General features: G+C 39.6%; 1 protein-coding gene across 1 annotated transcript in view; it reads right to left on the bottom strand.

The window, feature by feature from the left end:
* The window catches only part of tbc1d5 (TBC1 domain family, member 5), a 331,916-nt gene that overhangs the window by 229,444 nt on the left and 82,380 nt on the right, over positions 1–20,092 (bottom strand). The window contains exon 3 of the mRNA XM_078418008.1: positions 19,898–19,957. The gene's annotated coding sequence lies outside the window, so the exon portion shown is untranslated. The remainder of the gene's footprint in view (positions 1–19,897; positions 19,958–20,092) is intronic.

The following is a 20,092-nucleotide window of genomic DNA, read 5'->3' as shown; positions in this document are numbered from 1 at the left end:
TAGGGGTTAGTGGAATTAAGGGGTATGGAGAGAAGGCAGGCACAGGTTACTGATTGTGGATGATCAGCCATGATCACAATGAATGGCGGTGCTGGCTCAAAGGGCCAAATGGCCTCCTCCTGCACCTATTTTCTATGTTTCTATGATTTAAACTTTGAAATTGTGATGAATCTTACAAAGGCATTCAAAGGGAAAAAAAGCTTTATTAGTCTGCTATAGACCAAGCCCTTAAAAACATATGGTGCAACAAATAAAGTGATTCCCTTGGCAACTGGCAATCATTTCACCTGAACAGGAACAACAGTTTGGGTTGTATTTCAAGTTTAAAAACTCATTATCATCAGTAACACTGAAAACATCACATACATAACAGCTGAATAGCTTGAGATCTCTCAATTTTTTATCGTGTGTATCTTGATAATTACCCTTTTGGTGGTACTCAGAATATTGACCCCTTGGGGGAGCAGAAACATACAGCAACCTTTAGTTTATAGAGGCTTTAAGAAGTTTTTTGTTTTAAAATTCATTCACTTGTCCCACATGAATTTTCGGTATAGTGAGCAATGAAGATGAAAGTATTCCATTGCTAGAGATATTACTCCATTAAGAGCCGAAATGCTGGAAATACCTGGTACTTCAGGTAGCATAGGTGGACAGAAAATCAAAACTTCAGTAAACATTTTTAGTATTTCTTTCAGGTTTACAACTGTAGGTTTTTGTTCTTCGAGTCTCGTTTGCTGTCACACAATCTCCTGTCTGTGCCCCTAACTAAAGAGTCTATCTGCCCTGCCCTTCCCTGCTGTGGCTCGATGCCACTGACTTGACTACTGTTGACCTCCCCTGACCAAACATCTCCCTCATCCCACCCCACCCTACAATATCCAAAGGGGCATACATGTTGTCATGCGGAATGGCCTCAGGGGACTCCAGTACTCTGTGTTTACTCCCTTTCCTGATAGTCATCTGCCTATACCCTAGGCATGGCCACCTCACTGCAAGTCCTATCCATGACATCCTCAGTCTCCCGGATGATCCTAACATCCTCCAGCTACTGCTCCAGTAACCTAAAGTGGTCTCTAGGAAGCTGCAGCTGGATGTATCTCACACAGGTGTAGTTTTGAGAGATACTGGATTTCTCCCTGCCTTCCCACATCCTGCAGGAGGAGCATACAACTACCTTAAATGCAGGGGGACCAACATTCTGGCAGGCAGGTTTGCTCGTGCTACACGTGTGGGTTTAAACTAAGTAGTGGGGGGGGGAGGGGTTGACAAATTGGGAATATGAAGATGGAGTTCAAGGGGAAGCGAATACAGGAGAAATTGCAAAGGACTCTCGAATAAATGGGAAGGAAAGTTCTAGATGGGATAAGAGAGTAAGGCCAGGCGACTGGTGTGAGAGGGGAGGTGAATACCGAAGTTAAAGTGTTGTATTTAAATGCGCAAAGTATAAAAAATAAAATGGATGAGCTTGAGGCTCAGTTAGACATTGGCAAGTATGATGTTGTGGGAATTACAGAGACATGGCTACAACAAGACCAGGGCTGGGAACTGAATATTCAGGGGTACACAACGTATAGAAAAGACAGACAGGTGGGCAGAGGGGATGGGGTCGTTTGTTGGTAAGGAATGATATTCACTCCCTTGCAAGGGGTGACATAGAATCAGGAGATGTAGAATCAGTATGGATAGAAATGAGGAATTGTAAGGGTAAAAAGACCCTAATGGGAGTTATCTACAGGCCCCCAAACAGTAGCCTCGACATAGGGTGCAAGTTCAATAAAGAGCTAAAATTGGCATGTCGCAAATGTAATGCTACGGTGGTTATGGGAGATTTCAACATGCAGGTAGACTGGGAAAATCAGGTTGGTACTGGACCCCAAGAAAGGCTGGAGTGCCTCCGAGATGGATTCTTAGAACAGCTTGTACTGGAGCCTACCAGGGAGAAGGTAATTCTGGATTTAGTGTTATGTAATGAACCTGATCTGATAAGGGGACTCAAGATAAAAGAGCCATTAGGAGGCAGTGATCACAATATGATAAGTTTTACTCTACAAATTGAGAGGGAGAAGGGTAAATCGGAAGTGTCAGTATTACAGTATAGCAAAGGGGATTACAGAGGCATGAGGCAGGACCTGGCCAGATTTGACTGGAAGGAGGCCCTAGCAGGAAAGACGGTGGAACAGCAATGGCAGGTATTCCTGGGAATAATGCAGAAGTTGCAGGATCAATTTATCCCAAAGAGGAGGAAAGATTCTAAGGGGAGTAAGAGACACCCGTGGCTGACAAGGGAAGTCAAGGACCGCATACAAATAAAAGAGAAGTATAACATAGCAAAGAAGAGTGGGAAGCCAGAGGATTGGGACGCTTTTAAAGAGCAACAGAAGATAAATAAAAAGGCAATACGAGGAGAAAAGATGAGGTACGAGGGTAAGCTAGCCAATAATATAAAGGAGGATAGTAAAAGCGTTTTTAGGAATGTGAAGAGGAAAAAAATAGTCAAGGCAAATGTGGGTCCCTTGAACAGAAGCAGGGGAATTTATTATGGGGAACAAGGAAATGGCAGACGAGTTGAACTGGTACTTTGGATCTGTCTTCACTAAGGAAGATACAAACAATCTCCCAGATGTTCTAGTAGTGGCCAGAGATCCTAGGGTGACGGAGGAACTGAAGGAAATTCACATTAGGCAGGAAATGGTGTTGGGTAGACTGATGGGACTGAAGGCTGATAAATCCCCAGGGCCTGGTGGTCTGCATCCCAGGGTACTTAAGGAGGTGGCTCTAGAAATCGTGGGCACATTGGTGATCATTTTCCAATTATCTATAGATTCAGGATCAGTTCCTGTGGATTGGAGGGTAGCTAAAAGTACCATTAGCAAATTTGCAGATGATACAAAGCTGGGTGGCAGTGTGAACTGTGAGGAAGATGCTATGAGGTTGCAGGGTGACATGGACAGTTGTGTGAGTGGGCGGATGCATGGCAGATGCAGTTTAATGTGGATAAGTGTGAGGTTATCCACATTGGTGGTAAGAATAGGAAGGCAGATTATTATCTGAATGGTGTCAAGTTAGGAAAAGGGGACGTACAACGAGATCTGGGTGTTCTAGTGCATTAGTCACTGAAAGGAAGCATGCAGGTACAGCAGGCAGTGAAGAAAGCCAATGGAATGTTGGCCTTCATAACAAGAGGAGTTGAGTATAGGAGCAAAGAGGTCCTTCTGCAGTTGTACAGGGCCCTAGTGAGACCGCACCTGGAGTACTGTTTGCAGTTTTGGTCTCCAAATTTGAAGAAGGATATTCTTGCTATTGAGGGCATGCAGCGTAGGTTTACTAGGTTAATTCCTGGAATGGAGGGACTGTCATATGTTGAAAGACTGGAGCGACGAGGCGTGTATACACTGGAATTTAGAAGGATGAGAGGGGATCTTATCGAAACATAAGATTATTAAGGGGTTGGTCACGTTAGAGGCAGGAAACATGTTCCCAATGTTGGAGGAGTCCAGAACCAGGGGCCACAGTTTAAGAATAAGGGGTAGGCCATTTAGAACGGAGATAAGGAAAAACATTTTCAGTCAGAGAATTGTAAATCTGTGGAATTCTCTGCCTCAGAAGGCAGTGAGGCCAATTCTCTGAATACATTCAAGAGAGAGCTAGATAGAACTCTTAAGGATAGCGGAGTCAGGGGGTATGGGGAGAAGGCAGGAACGGGGTACTGATTGACAATGATCAGCCATGATCACATTGAATGGTGGTGCTGGTTCGAAGGGCCGAATGGCCTTCTCCTGCACCTATTGTCTATTGTCTATCATTACTGTACTAGACCAAGCAAAGTTTATGAAAGGAGAAAAAGAACAGACCACATCTTATCTCGCTGTCATCCTCTACTCTACTCTACTCTAAAACCTCTTGAGCCAAAGCTTCACATTTACTCTTCACAGGACACGTAGCCTCCACACAGCCACTCCACTTGTAACTACCTTTCTATTATGCAACCACTCAAGGATGCTTACTGCTTTTGGTCTGTCCAAATGAAACTCACCTCAGCTCATTAACTGTGGTCCTAAGTAATTGGCTGGTCTCTTAAAAGTCCTGCTCTTCTGCAACTGCTTTCAGCTTGTCCAATTGATAAAATGATAGATTTTAGTCTGTTTTGTTTGTTTAGTTTGATAGATTCTGTGCATTAAAGGAAACTGGAATTCTCTCTTCCATGAACAAGCAGTATAGTCAAGGCAGTTTTTAATTTTAGATGGTGAAACAGATGTATTACTCAAAATAGCTGGTGTAAAGCTGGAGCCAGATCTGACCTGGCAGTTGACTAAGATTAGAATCTTCCTTATACTTAGGTCAAAGTCCAGGGAAGGAGCAGGGGGTCAAATGTTTAGTTTAGTTTAGTTTAGTTTAGAGATATAGCGCAGAAACAGGCCCTTCGGCCCACCGAGACCGCGTCGACCAGCGATCCCAGCAAACCAACACCATCCTACACACACTGGGGACAATTTTTTACCAAGCCTATTAGCCTACAAACCCGTACATCTTTGGAGCGCGGGAGGAAACTGGAGATCCTGGAGAAAGCCCATGCAGGTCACAGAGAAAACGTTTAAACTCCATAAATACAGCACCCATAGTCAGATCCCACCCAGGTCTCTGGCGCTGTAAGGCAATAACTCCGCCGTGCTGCCCTTGTATTAGCATTTTTACATGCATCACATTACCTACATTTGCATTGAAATCAGGGACATGTTGAAACATTTGCTGTTGCTGTCACTTCTCTATTGAACCTCCGGTTAGCTATCAGTGTTATCCAGCCAATCTTTGTATAATTACATTGTGCACTTGATTTTAATTGATTTTCAAAACTGAAAACAGACATTGTTTTGGGAACCTTGAGAAATGCGTAAGACAAAAAGGTGATGTGTGTAATTCTGAATACATAACCTCACTGCTGGTTAAAAGGAGCTCGTTAATAAAATGCCATATTAAATGACATAAATAGGAAAGTATTGGTTGCTTGATTTAACTATCACTTTTCCGGCTTCAAGCAATTGTTGAAATGAATAATAACTACATTGTGTTTGCACTTCTGAATGAACTTCAAACCTTGTCGATTTAAATTGGAGAACCATCAAGCTCTATTAATTTGTTAATGATGTAACAGCATGATGTTGTTGCAGGCTATGTGCAGCTTTTTAAGCTTAGCTTTTTTAAGTTGCTCAGTCATCCCGATAAAACTGTTAACTCGATGTGGTAGTAATATGTTCATTGAAGTTACTCAACAAAATAATGATGAGTGACGGACGCTTGCCATTACTCGTATGAAAAGGGGACAGCATTTGCAGCGTGAACTGCAAATCATCATGTCTCTAGATGATTTCTCCATTTTTATGTTGGTTTGTTTACACACCGTCTCTAGATGCTGGTAAAATTGTTGCATGCAGACTGCTTTCTCGCTAAACCTGCTACAGAAATTCATTTCATTATCAATATGCTAAGAGTGCTTTAAATTCTATAATAGTTGTTAGTGTCTGCCAACTCATCTCACTGACCCAGAAAGTCAGTTGTAGGTTTACAAACTCAATCCTTCAGATTCGATTGGGTTCAATGAACGATAATTTTGGAAGTAAAATGCTTTAAGCAAAATGACCAAACATGAAATGCTGTTCCTTTTTCTTTTTATTTACCAAATTTTCAAATGTCCTATTGCCCAGACTCCTGTCAATTTAACAGGATTTGGCTGCCAACTCAGATTTGATTTGCAAGCAGGTCATCCAAATGCAAACCACAGAAGGCTGATTTTTTAACGGTTTTGGCAAGGAATAATGAATTAAAATCAGCATTAATCTCATCTAGGAGTCTCTGTGGTGGTGATAGAAGACTTAATTGGTATATTTTCAAGTCTTTTAAATATACCTAGGCTGAACAGATGTTTCCAAATAATCTACGTAGAAACATAGAAAATAGGTGCGGGAGGAGGCCATTTGGCCCTTCGAGCCAGCACCGCCATTCATTGTGATCATGGCTGATCATCTACAATCAGTAGCCTGTGCGTGCCTTCTCCCCGTATCCCTTGATTCCACTAGCCCCTAGAGCTCTATCTAACTCTCTTTTAAATTCATCCAGTGAATTGACCTCCACTACCTTCTGTGGCAGAGAATTCCAACGACTTGGACCAATCCTTTTATCGCTCTCCAAATGTGCTGTTATACCTCTTTAATATTTGACTCCAGCATCTTCCCCACTACCGATGTCAGGCTAACTGGTCTATAATTTCCCTTTTTCTCCCTCGCTCCTTTCTTGAAAAGTGGGATAACATTAGCTACCCTCCAATCCACAGGAACTGATCCTGAATCTATTGAACAATGGAAAATGATCACCAATGCATCCACGATTTCTTGAGCCACCTCCTTGAGTACCCTGGGATGCAGACCATCAGGCCCTGGGGATTTATCACCCTTCAGTCCCATCAGTCTACCCAATACTATTTCTCGCTTAATGCAAATTTCTTTCAGTTCCTCTGTCTCCCTTGATCCTCTGTCCACTTTCAACTACCTTTCAACTACTTCTCTTAACCAAATTATCTTTCCATTAAATTACTGATGGACATAAGGTTTAGTTCCACTGTGTGTAATAGCTAGTTGCAACTTCTTCAAGATGTTGCGTGTCACATTATATTGATTTAATAACATTTTAAATCTGGAAAATTCCTTTCCTTCTGCCTAGCAAGCTAGCAGTGGGAATAAATGATTACCCAATATTAACAAACCGCTTCACTCCATTCAGCCCAGAATTTGGTTTCAAATATTCCACCTTATCCTTTACTAAAACTGACTATTTACACAATATTGCCCATCTCTATCAACATAATCTTTGTCTATTTTTGTGTCACCTTAATTTCCTAATAACTTCCTTGGCTCCACTTTGCAGAATTTCCTACCTATTTGCGTGCCTTCAACTGCTTAAGCCGAGGAAAATATCTATGCCTACTGGGCTTTCAACGTAATTATTCACTCATGTAACAATATTGGATAATTCCCTGAATGTTTAAACATTCATGTTTTCACAGCACATTTCAAACTATTCAGAATGTGACAAAGTACAAAACAAATTTACTGCCCAAATAAACAAGATTAAATAATACCTTGTTTGTAATAAAGTCTGACCTGCATCAATATGAGCAAACACATAGTGCTGGTGGAACTCAGCAGGTCAGGCAGTTTCTGTGGAGGAAATGGGCAGATGACATTTCGGTTTGAGACCCTTCTTCAGACACTGGCACCATTCCCATACTCTTTCTCCATTCCTTGAAAAGAGATCCAATCAGTTCCCCTCAATTAATGCTCTCCTCCATCTGATGGAACTTGTCATCACCCTTCAATAAATTCTCTTTGGACTCTTCTCACTTTCTTCAAATCAAAGGTGTAGCCATGGGCACTAGCAGAGGCCCCAGCTATGCCTGCCTTTTTTGTTGGTTCTGTTGAACACACCTTGTCCCAAGCACCGGCATTCCTCAACTCTTTCTCTTCTGAGTTCAAAGAAGGGTCTTGATCAGAAATGTCACAGATGCTACCTGACCCGCTGAGTTCTTCCAGCACGTTGTGTTTTGCTCAAGATTCCAGCATCTGCAGTTCCTTGTGCCCAATCAATACAAACTATCTTTCCCCCAACATCTACCTCAATATAAAACAACATTTTCGGGAATGAAGTACAGGAAATAAAAATAACTCTTTAACCCCATCTCTGGCTTTTCTTCCATTCAAATTGATATTGAATGTTTCTCCAGTGGTGTTTAAAATATAACATGAATGATTTCATTTATCAAGCTCCATTCCATTGCAGGTTTTATTTCAAGGCACATACTTATAATGGCACAGTAACAGGCTATTTGTCCCAATAGGCCCATGCTGTCTCCCAAGGGTGTAATCCCATTACTCTCCCTCCCCAACATTATTTGTCAGTACCCCTAGATCTTACTCTCTTTCATACGCCATAAAGATAATCATTATCACACAAAAACTACGGTGAGATATATGATCAAAACATTTGTTGAAGAGGTAGGTTTTATGTAGTATCTTTGAGGTAAGACAAGGAAGTGCAGGGAGGGAATTACGGGATTAGGGCCTAAAAAGTCAAAGGCAAGGTCACAAATGGTACAGTGATTAAATTTGAAAATGATTGAGAGGAGGAAATTAGTGAACCACAGTTACCTTAGAGGATCATGGGTCTGGAAGAGATTAACAGAGAATAATGATGATATGCAAAGGATCTTACAGCAAACTAATGTAGAACATTCAAAGAACGCTGTTCGTCAAAAAAAAGTTTGACTCTGGAATTTTCTTTTCAATGCTGCAGACTAATTGCTGTTCTTATCATGATTCTTGTCTGTCAAACAAAAATTTAGAGAAACAAGTGAAAATGCGACCATCTGTCTGATATTCTAAACCAGTAAAGTGCACCTTTTCATGATGCAATAAAACCAGTTAGATGGCGCAGAGACCACCCAAATAGAAATCAAACATTTCATGTTATTTAAGGTGCATGTCTGTTGGCTATTAGAAAACTCCTCTTTAATTTATTACAGCAACACATACAATACTCATGTCATACTCATTTTCTAAATCAATAATCAGCACAGCATGCTTCATTAACAACAACCAATCACAAGCAAGTCAGGGATCTCTTTTAACAACATGAGCATTCCAGAGACATAAACCATCTGCCACTTGTAGTAACAGAAAAATCAAATTAATCCATTCTTATCATGCATTCAGATTTTTAAGCAATTAAAGATGCTCTTAGTATAATCGCAGCAGCAGAAGTACCTCTATAATGAGAAACGCAAACCCTTCAGTGAACTTTCTGCTGTTATAAATTTATTTGGTACCTTTACAAGCTTTTCTACACTGTGAACTTCTGTATACTGCTGTTAGAAAATGAGCTTTCAATTAGAAAACCACCCCTGGAATTCACTTTAGTAAGCAATTTTGCCATTTCTGACAATGTGAACCTTATTTCCCTTATCTAGCCATGGCTGTTTTATCACCGAGTGTTCAAAATATTAATAGCAATATTTTGTTTAAATAATATCAGCAATTAAAACAGAAAATGAACAAGCACAGAGGGCAAAGATTAAAAGCAAATAAAATACTGCATACCTCAAATGTTTGTTGCTCCTAAAGATTAGCATTAAATGTTAAAGAATACCTTTAAAAAACAGAAATCACAGTATGTGCAGGCAGACATGAGTTGGTCTTGGCATCAGTTCAGCACAGGCATTTTGGGCCGAATGGTCTGTACCTGTGCTGTACTGTTCTGTTCAATGCAGCTCCATGATACTGAGAAACTCCAGCACAACCAGGAGTGATTCAGTGTTATGCAGCTGAATCAGACAATGAAGTCTGTCAATATATCCTGCCAGAATTGAATTGCTGCCATCGATGATGGTTTCAGATTTTTTTTCTGTTTATTCCTTGTTTAATTAGCCCAGGGTTTGAAGTGTGAGTAGATATCAGTGTGGCAAGGTCAGACAGGCACCTGGAAATGACTGGTGAAAAATGACACAGGACCATGAATCCATTTCCATAACCCGATGAGATTTAATGAATGAAAAGATAGTGAAACAGTAAGGAAAGAAATAGGATGCTTCAGGGTAATATTAGACAATATTGTATTACACTTACAAAATTAATTTTCCACTGAGCTCAACAGAACAACTGCTCAAAGCAGAGTGCATTTTTCATATTTATTGCTACTTTTCATAGAATTAATTTGTGCTCCAAACATTTCAAACATTTCAAATCTAAAATTAGTTTAAAAAAAAGAGAAAAGTCAAAAAGTAAAATCTGTTAAAGGGAAAATTCAAATATTTTTTCAAGAACAAAGGAATCAATTTCAATTGTTCCCTTTCTGGGCTAGAGAGGTCAAGTGGTGTTGCAGTAATGTTGTTCTTTAATGGATGCTGCATTGTTAAGAAGGGTCTTGACCTGAAACGTCACCTATCCATGTTCTCCAGAGATGCTACCAGACCTGCTGAGTTACTCCACTGTGTCCTTTTCTGTATTGTTAAATACCACGCTTAAATTTCATAGAGAACTTATTTGGTTGTAATGTTTCAAAAGAAACAATTTCGTGAAATTATGACAAGCTCGTAGTAAAACAACACGAGTCATGCCGTAACTTAAGACATTTGCAATTTGCAGGGTATTCTTTCATTCAAACATTGCTGGGTTATTTGTGCAATAATTACCACATGCAACTAGACTCACCACCATCTTTCCAGCAAATTCTAGGCTATTATATCTTGCTCTAATTTAAAATATATTATATCGAGATAAAATGAAAATTCAATGCAACTTTACTGACATAGAACAGTAATTTTTACATCACATAAAGCATTTTCAGACCATTAATGCAACAACAATTATTATCCTATACAACGTTCTGGCTAATAGACATTCTTGTTCTTTGAAATATGGTATTTTTGTTTAAATAGAAAACCCTAAACGTTTGCAATCGTAAGCTATCAAAATAATATTAGGTACTAGTTCATCATTGGATTTGCAGTAATATCAATAAAAAGGGCAGTTATAAATGCAGCACAATTATCTGCTTCATGTTTTTTGCTGCGTGTAAAAGTCTGAGCTTTTCCCCATTTAGAGAAGCCATACGAATGATTCAAATCAATTTATCAGACTATCTGGCTCTCAGTTGCTTTAATTAGCCAGTCCAGTAGGCTCTACATTACTCTGAATTGCCATACCATTTTTTAAATGAAAATAATTTTGCATTTATTTGAAGAAATTGGGTTAAATAAGGAACAGAAACTCCCAAAATATTTCCCTCATTAATATATCTTATGACTATGCCAAAATGAAGACACCTGTCCTCTAGGAAAGGCAAGCAACTTGTCACTCTCCCGCACTATTCTTGGGATTGTCCAGTCAAACTAAGAGGCAGACACAAGGAATTGCAGATGACTGCATGAAAACTCATGGTAATAAGGCAAACATGGGCAAGGAAACCTTCCATTAATTGCCATCTACTGCCTACCGTTCATTGATTTAAAAAAATGATTGAAAGTCTACTTGACATCATCACCAATTGTTCCATCTCAAGAGACTACCACTCAATCTTACAAGATGAGTCTCATTTTAAGATTGGTGGCACCTCCATTGATTAGGAGAGGCTATGTGCAGGGAAAGGGATGTTTAGCATGTAGGATGCTATTAAAAGTGTGAAGAGTTTAGAGCAAGCATGTTCCTGTTACAGTGAAAAGCAAGGCTGGCAAGTTTGGGGATCTTGGTTAACAAGGGACATCGAGGGCCTGGTCAGGAAAAAGGGGTCATTGCAGGTATAGGCAGGTGGGATCAAGGGAGTCCCTTGAAGAGTACACTTAAGAAGGAAATTAGAAGGGCAAAAGGGGACCATGAGATATACTTTGCCAAAAATTTTAGGATTCTCCTTTATCTTTTTTGCTGAGGCGGAAAGGGTAGTGAGGGAGAGATTATGTTCCCTTGATCAACATGTGCAGCCACAGGAAATTGGCGAGATCCTAAATGTATACTTCCTGTCAGCATTTACTACAAGTTCAGAGATGGGGAATAATGATATCCTGGAGCACATCAACATGGAAAGTAGTTTATTACAAGTAGAAAGTAATAGAGATAGATGGGATAGGCTGGGTCTGTTTTCACTAGAGCAATGGATTCTGAGAGATGACATGTGGATTCCAGATGATTATGGCAGGCCCTAAACATCATCACAGGCTACAAGCCAAAATCCGTGCGATCTCTGGCAGTGATGCAACTCCACCAGACCAGCTTAATGCCTTTTATGCTCGCTTCTAACAGGCAAAGTCCAACCAAGGCGCATCCCCCCCATCCTCCACTGGTTCTGGCCCATACATCTCGGTAGCAAAAGTTAGATGGTGTCCCCAGGCAGGTTTATTAGTTCGTACACCAATCAACTGGTAGGGCAACTGCTCTGCACTTGACCACCTAAACCTGGAGCGAGTGGTAAACTCAGCCCAGTCCACCACAGACTTGTAATTTCCTTCCATTCAGTCCATCTCTACGGTGCATTGCATCAGGCAGCCTGGATGTATCGTCAAGGACGCCTGCCATATTGGTCTTTTTCTTTGTCTCTCTCCTACCTTCTTGGACAAGATACAGGATTTTGAGTCTGGATAACCAGACTTCATAGAACAGCTTCTTTCCCACTGATACCAGACTCCTGAACTAATGACCTCTTTCTCAACCTATTCCTAGAAGTGACATCGCATAAATTTACTCTCGACTCTACAGTATTCAATTATTCTGTTATCGTACTTTTTTAAAATTTTTTACACTACTTCAGATTGCACTCCAATCCTCGCACCAGACTGCTGTTTTGCATTCATCGCGGTATTTATTATTGTTTCTATCATTATCACGTACACTCTGAACTCTATGTGCTTCATGCAAACAAAGAATTTCATTGCACTCTGCTGTATATGACAATAAACCAATGTGAACCTGAATCTGAATGAGCTGTCAGAGGAGGTGGTGGAGGCAGGATTAGTAACACCAGTTACGAGGCATGTGAACACATACTTGAGTGAGGTAGGCACAGAGGCTTATGGAAATAATGCAGACTAATGATGTTAGTGTAGATAGACACGAAGGTCAATAAAAGCCTGTTTCTGTACTGTACAACTCTATGGACTCTGTCCAACTCTACAACTAGACATAACTACAATCACTCTACTTCAACTGTAACTCTGTATCCACTCAACAATGTGGAAACAAAAGCAGCAATAATACAACCTGACCAATTACCATCCATCAATCAATCTATCTGACTCAATCAGTAAATTATTGGGAAGGGTTGAAGAAAGTGCTATTGAGTGCTTAATTTGCTCAGCAGTTTTGAGTTTGGGGTCAGTTGGATTATTGAATTTCAGACTTTATTATGCTCAGATATGGACAAAAAGAGTTAGGATGTGCATTAATATCAAGGCATTTGAACTGTGTACACCAGCAAGGAACTTTAGTGAAGTTGATATCAATCACAATCTGCGTGGAATGGAAAACATTTTCACCATATGGAAAGAGAGAAGACTGTGATTGCTGGACATTAATCTGAAATTTAATAAGTCATTGCCATTCAAGTGTGGTCTAATGTGCTTGTATAATACTTAAAACATAATTTTTCACCATATTTTAGTACTTGTGACAATAATAAACCAATACCAAGACCCAGCTATCTTCAGGTGTTCTTAACATTAAAGTCAGAAGTGATGCACTCAAAGTATCCGGTTCCACCAACAACCTCCAAGATATCATTCAGTTATGGCTGAAAAGTGGTGAGAAACATTTATACCATTTAAGTGCCAAGCGATGTGACTCTCCAATAATATTTAACCTGCCCATTTCTCCTTGAGATCAATGATTTGATTATCACCAAAATCCCTTTCATCAATAGGGTTAGATGACAGCTTGGTTTAGGAACAGTTCTGCTCAAGATTGCAAAAAATTGTATTGGGTTGTGAATGTAGCCTAGTCCATCACTCAGACCAGACCTCTCACCTTTGACACTTCACACTGTCTCAGAAAAGCAACTAACATAATTAAAGACGTCCCACCCCAGTCATTCCATCTTCTCCCTGCTTCCATCCGCAGAAGGTACAGAAGCTTGAAAGCATGCACCATTAAATTCGGGAACAGCTTCTTCCTCTGCTATCAGACTTCTGAATGGTCCTTTTGTAAGCTAGGATACAGTCCAATTCACATTGTGGACATTGGATTTTGTCTGTGGAACTGATGTTCTGCATTGCTGAGAACCATTTTCTGCACTCTGTACCTTCTACTTTGTTCTACCTATTGTACTTGAGCTTGACTCGATTATATTTATTCATGGTATTAACTGTTCTGATTGTATGGATAGCATGCAAAAAACAAAGCTTTTCACTGTACTTCAGTGCACATGACAATAATAAAGCTAAACCTAACCCCGGGGAGTAACCAAACTTGCCACACGAATGCTGCAGCTGCTGGAACAGATTAGATTTTGAATAGTCTATAATGAATGTTTCATACTAATACATTTCCAGAACTATTAGACAAAAGTAAAGAGTGAGAAGGAATACTTTTCACCTGTCTGGAAGAGTGTGGTTGCAATGACACTTTATTGGAGCTCCATAATATCCAAGGCAATTCTACCATTTATTTGGCACTCCTTTCTGTTCCCTTTTAAGTCAAAAATAATTCCTGCATCACCCTTTAGGTTAAAATCCTGGAACACTTTAATATTGTGGGGACCCTGTAGTCACCACTGCCTTTCCATTGGCACTTTGAATTGCACAATAAATGCTACAATTGCTAACACTTTAAGGAAGATAATAGGACTGAGTGAAATTTCATCATCAATGAAATGTCAAGAATAACTGGATTTCATTCACATCTTTTAAAAGCGATACTTTAACTTGATAAACCTACACCAATGTTTTTTTAAAGAACCCCTGACATGAGCAAAATATTCAGATTTTTATTGAAGGCTGTGAAAGTGCCTGTGTCAGCCGAGGCAATTGCATCAATATGCTATAATGATTTGATAATCCAACTACCGTACGCATGTCACATGCAAAAATCATTTAGCAAAGCTATCAAAGGCATTTATAATATTTATGCCAGAAATGTTGTTACTATATGGGGGTGACAACAATTTTATTTTGAATAAATATATAAATTCCTATATTTTATTGGGTCACACATGCAACCTCTTAAACAAAGTGTGTATGAAGGAACTGCAGATGCTGGTTTAAACCGAAGGTAGACACAAAATGCTGGAGCAACTCAGCAGGTCAGGCAGGGTCTCGACCCAAATCATCACCCGTTCCTTCTCTCCAGAGATGCTGCCTGTCCCACTGAGTTGCTCCAGCATTTTGTGTCTATCTTCTCTTAAACAAAGTGTTTGAAGTAGAATTCTGACTTGTTCAAATACTATTGTTCTGAACAAATTGGTTATAAAAGCCAATCTATTTCTGAAAATAAACTACATAAAAAGTGCAGAAGGAACAGAATGGTAAGAAATAAATAAGCAGTAACTCAGGTTGGCTGAAAATAGTAAAATAAAATAGTAATGGAACAGAGATGGGCACAAGAAATAGACGTTACCAATATATAGGCTGTAGCTCAACTCTTTTGACTCAGTTTTCAAATCTTTATTTGAAAATGGATAATTTTTATTATAATTTACCTATAATCATAATTATTGTACAAGACACAATGGATACACAAAGCTTTTGTTTTACAACATCAAAGTTCTATGATAATTGTTTAGATCAGTTATAATGTTTTATACCACATGGGCCAGGGTTGCTATTGCACCCAATCTATCATAAAAATAGACAATGTTGGAAATATTTGGCATTGTGTACCATACTGTTTTTTTGGGTGGGCAAGGTTTGTGGTGAGAGAGAATGCATTAACATTTCTGACCTTGTGTAAGAATTGGAAAAATGTAAAAAGCAGGCACGTTTTAAAGTCACAGAGGAGTTAGGGGTGGAGAAAACTTTTTGATCAATGCTTCCTGGTACATTCTTAGCTCAATTTTGTTCCTCCAACTTGGAATACCCCATTATAAAATAGCGTCCCTTTTTCGACCTGTAGAATTTACCTTTACCATTGTGTCGACGGTCTACAAATCCTCAAGCCAATGTCAAGGTGACACGGAATGAATTATACACAATCATCAACTCTATATAGACCCTGATTACTATGTTCAAGAATGCACTTCCCAAATGCCATCAGCATGTTTCCTATTCCATGAGGGGTCCCAACACTCCAGACCATTGCTGACATTACAGCTCAGTGGTTCAGGTTCTTCTTCACGGCCATCAGATGTCTGAACCAATCACTTCTTTTATATTCCCTTCATGGAGTTGCTGCCATGTACCTTACTCTTAACTCAAACTCATTTGTTTATTCCATTATTGCACTTAAATATTTTTTTCGAACTACTTCAGATTTTACTAGAATCTTTGCATCATTCTGTGTTTTCCATTTATTGTTGTATTTATATTGCATGTATACCGTTTACTCTGTGAGCTACACGTGAACAAGGAAATCCATTGCACAATGACGTATGTGGCAGTAAACTAATCTGAATCAGAATTTTAAAATTCACAACGGTACACACAGAGGAAAATGGAAGGCAGATTTGTGGCAGGTTAAAGAGGATGGTAAAGCTTGTTAACAGTAACTAATCTGTCAAGAAGTGAAATCAGAGACAGGAAGAACCAATAAAAATAACATGTTGGAACTGTGAGAAACAGAACAAAGCTGTTACAGGATCTGAAATAAAGGAGAACGCTGGGAAAACCCAAAAAAGAGAAAGACTGAGTTATATTACAACTGGCCAGGGATTGATAATCAAAACAAATTATATGTATACCTTCAAAGTCCAAAATAATAACAGAAATGCTGGAGACACTCATTCAATGAGGCAACAGTATCATGGAGGGACAAACAGAACAAATGACGTGGGTAGGCTTTTCCCCTTGAGAGTGGGGAAGATTCCAACAAGGGGACATAACTTTAGAATTGAGGGACAAAAGTTTAGGGGTAACATGAGGGGTAACTTCTTTACTCAGAGGGTGGTGGCTGTATGGAATGGGCTTCCGGTGGAAGTGGTGGAGGCAGGCTCGATTTTATTATTTAAGAGTAAATTGGATAGGTATATGGATGAGAGAGGATTGGAGGGTTATGGTCTGAGAGCAGGTAGATGAGACTAGGTCAGAGAGAGTGGTCGGCGTGGACTGGTAGGGCCGAACGGGCCTGTTTCCGTGCTGTAGTTGTTATATGGTTATATGGTTAAATGCCCCAGAAAAAGCCCTTCACCGAATAACCTCGACAGATGCACTGTAGAAAGCATCTATCTGGTTGCATCATGTCCTGGTTATGCCACAGGAATGTAAGAGGCTGCAGAGAGAATGTGGACTCATCCCAGTTATCATGGACACAACTTTCCCACCATCTAAGGCATTTGCATGAGGTGCTGCCTCAAGAAGACGGCATCTATAATCAAGTATTGCCAACATCCAATCCGTACTCTCTTCTCCCTGCTACCAGCCAGGAGCTACAGACGTGCAAAAATCCCACACCAACAAGTTCACAAACAACTATTTTCTTACAACCTACCCCAGCAATGGAACACCGTGGACTACCTCTTGCACTATCATGGACTTATTTTTAAATTGTATATTTTTGGAATAATGCCGTATTATTTTGCAGTCTTTTTCTTTACACTGTCTCTTAAAATTTATGTATAATTTATGTTTTTAGTTTGTTACCTGTGCCTATCTGCATGTGATGCTGCTGCAACCAAGATTTTCATTGTCGGTGTACCTCACTATACTTGTGAATATAACAATAAAGGCGACTTGACTTAACATGAAGGTATTTATTCACAAAATGATGGAGTAACTCAGCAGGTCAGGCAGCATCTTAGGAGAGAAGGAATGTGTGATGTTTTAGGTCGAGACCCTTCTTCAGACGTGAACATTTCCAAACAGCCAATCTAAAGACTTCCCCAGAATCACCATTTGAACACCTCCTGCATCCCCTGCTCTTAGACTGGAACTGGCCAGTTCAAACATAAACTGGAAAAGATGGTCATCAGAAATTGTTGAATCCTCCAGGACTATAGTACTCTCCGATGGGGAATGGGATGTTCATCTCAGGCTTCTCTGGACCGATGCATGGAAAAGTAGAAGTGAGCTGAAGTGGGATGGAATCTAACAGTTACCTCAGTTTAGTCTGCAAAATGACCAGAGCTTCCAGGTACCTGTCACTTAAATTCTACATTTCATTTCTATTTTGAGCAGTCTTTGGCTTCTTGCATCTTTCCAATGAAGTCCAACATAATCTCAAACATTAACATCCTCAATTTCCATCTTGACATGCCTCAGCCATTGTGCTTCAAATTTGAGTTCAACGGTTTTAGATAATCAGCCTATCCAGGGTATGTCAGGAGCAGCCAGTTGAAACCCAAGAGCAGGGAATGCTCTGAGATCTGGGTGGTGTTTATTGGAAGGGACATAGGATTGGCATGTTGCGTCAGTAGCCTTTCCATTATTAGCAGGTTATACACTGGCGCTTTGGATCTGTTTTTCAGCAAATTCTGCTTGATTCTTTCTAGCATTTTTTGCCTTTTTTTCAGATTTCCAGATCCTTATGCCACTATTTTCTGTTTTCCCAGGTTTCCAGACCCTCCTTCCTTCCTTCCTGGTTGCTTTTTAGATGTCCTCCTGTCTGCATCACTCATCAATCAACACTTGAGCCAAATTATTTGGGAGTATTCTCCTCATGGAATCCTAGAAAAAACCCTTGCACATTCAATCATCAGCCTTTAGCAGACATCCCTTTCTGTGATTAGCCCTGGCCCCTGTATCCCCTTAATTTCCACCAATGTTCAGAGTATTACTTTACTCAAGCTATCAGATATCCTCTTCCCTCATTTTTCTTCAACACTCAATTATTAACAAGTGCTTTAGAATCCTTTGAAAACAAATTTTTGCTTCCAGGTTTAATATTATAAAACAGCTTTAAAAATGTAATTTCTAAAACTCATTAGCCAACTTCCTTCAGCTCGACTTTGGCATCAAGCAACCTCACTTCAAATCTTCCGCAGCCCTAACCTAATAGCCTTTTTAGCTTCAACATTTATAGCTAGCCATCTCTAAAACCTGCATGCAGAATCACCTTCATTTATTCCTCTACATCTTGTCATCTCCCACAATATCATCTTTAAAATAAAACTCTTTAAAACTACCCTTTTCATTTATCTTCTCCCTCTCACCGCCTCCTACCATTTTGCATTGCTTCTTAGCCTTTGCCTTGATGTGAACATCCTGCCGAGTACCTCAGATGAGCCATCGAAAAAAGGGCATTTTGTTTCTTCTTGACAGACCAAGAAGCAAAAGAGCAGTTCGCTGAACCACCTTTCTGGCACTCTACTTGATATATCTTAAGCAACTCAACTTATTTCCAAAGTACCACCCAACTCTACCACCAATACCATAAAAGCAATAGACGTAGAAGCAGTGTCATTTATAAAGCATATGGAGTTTCTGATTAATTGTTATGTTCAATATTAAAATCCTGGAAACCCCCTACATGTTACCACCATAAGGGCTGCATATATGCAAAGGCTTCTGTTGTGCAAAGAAATCCCTTCAAAATACCTTTGAATGCAGATATCAATTGATAACAATAATGCACTATGTCCTAATAACAACATTTTGCCAAAGACAGCACTTTTAGATCCCCACCCTACTTTGCATCCTGCGACACAACCACAAGCTACGCATCATTTCTTACCTATGGAGCGGAGCCGAGAAAACAAAACAAAAACCAGAGAAAATAACTTAGATTAGGAACTAGGCGTAAGATGCAGACAGAAAAGATGAAATATAAAATAAAAACAAATTTCTGGCAATTTGAAATAAAAGCAGTGTTAGGAATTGTTATTTGAACTGTTTCTACCATGGCTAAAAGAAACTATTACACAACACATCATCGATGTAAAAGATTAACAGCTTTCAAAAAAGTATAGCGTCAGGTAAAAGTGAGGTAAACAACAAAGGTAGAGGGGCGGGGATCTAGGGTAATTAGGGTCATCTAGAACTAGGATGATTAAAGGTAAAAGAGGATGATAGTAGGACTAATATCAAAGCGACAGATATGATTACGACTGAACATCAGCAAGGAGGAAAGAAAGTACAACAGACAGAAGTATCAACAGAAAGATGTCAAGTAAGGATGCATACTTTTACTAATGCGAGCAAAGCCATTGGAAAGCTGCTATTGAATTTATATGAATCTCACCCTGTGGAAAAGAAATAGTAATATGTTTGAAAGATACTTACCGACAGCACCACCTAAAGGCACTAGGTCAAAAATGACAGCTTGATTAAGCAGTTGGAAACCTGAGAAGGAAAGAATGATAAATGCATTAAACTACTTAGACATAAACTGTCAGTCAAAAGTGAAAACATCATGCCATGGCTAGTGTGATCATCAACAGAAAGTTGAACTTATGAACTGCTTTTTCACAGGAGCAT

Source organism: Rhinoraja longicauda, chromosome 2 (genome assembly GCF_053455715.1).
Source record: "Rhinoraja longicauda isolate Sanriku21f chromosome 2, sRhiLon1.1, whole genome shotgun sequence".
NCBI lineage: Eukaryota > Metazoa > Chordata > Chondrichthyes > Rajiformes > Arhynchobatidae > Rhinoraja > Rhinoraja longicauda.
Note: the sequence above shows the minus strand (reverse complement) of the source record. Positions and strands in the feature narration are given on the sequence as shown.